General features: G+C 47.8%; 1 protein-coding gene across 3 annotated transcripts in view; it reads right to left on the bottom strand.

Annotated features, from left to right (window-relative positions):
• The window catches only part of KLHDC4 (kelch domain containing 4), an 86523-nt gene that overhangs the window by 79489 nt on the left and 4571 nt on the right, over positions 1 to 2463 (bottom strand). The window lies entirely within an intron of this gene.

Raw genomic sequence — 2463 nt, forward strand, 5'->3', positions numbered from 1 at the left:
CCTGAGGTTGGGAGTTCAAGACCAGCCTGACCAACATGGAGAAACCTCGTCTCTACTAAAAATACAATATTAGCCAGGTGTGGTGGCACATGCCTGTAATTCCAGCTACTCGGGAGGCTGAGGCAGGAGAATTGCTTGAACCTGTGAGGCAGAGATTGCAGTGAGCCTAGCACACCATTGCACTCCAGCCTGGGCAACAAGAGCGAAACGCTGTCTCAAAAAAAAAAAAAAAAAAGAATAAAGTGTTTCCCAAATTCCTCTGACCCTGAATCTTTTCTCACTGAACACCTAATGATTTTGGCAGAAAAGTACCAAACACAACTTTGGAAACAATCCACACGGGGCCCAAACCGAGGCCCCCACCCAGCCACCAGCGGCACTAGCCCAGGTGTTTCTGCCGCACAGGCAGATGAGGTACTGAGGCAGCTGGTGTCATATCCCTTTTCCAGGTAGGTCACATCAGAGCCAATCCTGAGGGTATATTCATTTAGAAACTGGTCACTCTCACGAGGTTCTCAACTAATACGATTAAGAGGTACGAGGTTCGAAGTTATTAGGTTACCAAGCAAAAGGTCTTCATCTCAGGAGAGCTGCTTCAGTAACTGCTCCCTCCTATTAGGAAGCATTTCGGGCTGACCCAGGGAACTGCCAACACCTTAAATTATATCCTGACATGACATCTGACTTTCAGGCAACATTATTTATGGAAAAATTCTAAAATATCGTTTCAAAACAAAACAAAATGTAAAAGGCCAGGCACGGTTACCTGAGCCCAGGAACTCAAGACCAGCCTGGGCAACATAAAAAATGTCTCTACAAGAAAAAAAATAAAACCAATCCCCTTTCAAAGTGGCTTTCCTCGGGAGTGCTGGAACGTCAGAAGCCATTTGCTCCAACAACTCAAATGAAAACGTGGCCAGGTAGTGGCTTACGCCTGTAATCCTGTCACTTTGGGAGGCCAAGGAGGGTGGATTGCAAGGTCAGGAGATGAGACCATCCTGGTTAACACGGTGAAACCCCGTCTCTACTAAAAATACAACAAGTTAGCCGGGCGTGGTAGCGGGTGCCTTTACTCCCAGCTACTCGGAAGGCTGAGGCAGGAGAATGGTGTGAACCTGGGAAGCAGAGCTTGCAGGGAGCTGAGATCGTGCCACTGCACTCCAGCCTGGGCGACAGAGCAAGATTCCTTCTCAGAAAAAAAAGAAAATGTACATTTACAGCCGGGCACAGTGGCTTATGCCCGTAATCCCAGCACTTTGGGAGGCCAAGGCAGGTGGATCACCTAAGGTCAGGGGTTCGAGATGAGCCAGGCCAACATGGCAAAACCCCTCTCTATTAAAAACACAAAAATTAGCTGGGTGTGGTGGCTGGCGCCTGTAATCCCAGCTACTTGGGAGGCTGAGACAGGAGAATCACTTGAACCTGGGAGGCAGAGGGTGCAGAGAGCCAAGATCACGCCACTGCACTGCAGCTTAGGTGACAGAGTGAGACTCCGTTTCAAAAAAAAAAAGTACATTTACCACGTGTAACTTACAATTGGCCCTGAGGGCAACATGCAAACTAAAGGGAAAAAGAAAACCCAAATCCTAATGGATATTAAGTGAAAACCAGGAAGGACATCGGCCTATGGGAGTGGCCCCAACACCACTCACTCTGCTCAGGGGCTGATCACCACGCTCCTCCCACCTCTGGGCAGGTGATGATAACCCTGCTCTGAGGCCGGTGGGTGGGACTTGGGCACCAGAGCCATCACATGCGCCTCGTTAACGCAAACGCAGCACAATCGAGACCCCCCACTCCCGACGGGCAACCCCGGCTTCCACTCGGGCCTGCAGCAGCTTTATTAAGACGGTAAATGCTGCAAGGTTAATCTCCTACTGCGGGAAATAAAGCAAACCATTTCTCACTCCAGCTCATCCCACATGTGTATGAAATCCTACAGACTCGGAATATTTCTACGTACTTTTCAAATTCATTTAAAATGGCTCATACTCAATTTATGTTTACAAACTTTTCAAATGAGAATTTAAGAGCATTACAAACACTGCAAAAATCAAGGTGATTTTCAGCTTTCTGCCTACAATAGGCACTTTTAAAATACCTTAAGAACCAAAGAAAAGCTCATTGGGTCAACACTTTCATCCACACATCATGACCAGTGGAGGAGCTTTCAAAGCTGGCACAGGAGTCCAGAGGCAGCGGTTGTGCCGGAGGCCCTGCTCCCAGGTTCTATGACAGTAAAGCTCAACAGCCTCATTTCATTTCTTCAGAAATGACCGAGAACAGGTTTTAATAATGAAAATGTTCCAAGTGCCTGATTATTTACAAAACCTGGTGCTATTTAAAGCAGTTTTTCAATGCATAGAAGAAAAGGAAGGCCAGGCGCGGTGGCTCAAGCCTGTAATCCCAGCACTTTGGGAGGCCGAGACAGGCAGATCACAAGGTCAGGAGATCGAGACCATC

This window comes from Mandrillus leucophaeus, unplaced genomic scaffold (genome assembly GCF_000951045.1).
Source record: "Mandrillus leucophaeus isolate KB7577 unplaced genomic scaffold, Mleu.le_1.0 Scaffold10, whole genome shotgun sequence".
In the NCBI taxonomy this organism is placed as follows: domain Eukaryota; kingdom Metazoa; phylum Chordata; class Mammalia; order Primates; family Cercopithecidae; genus Mandrillus; species Mandrillus leucophaeus.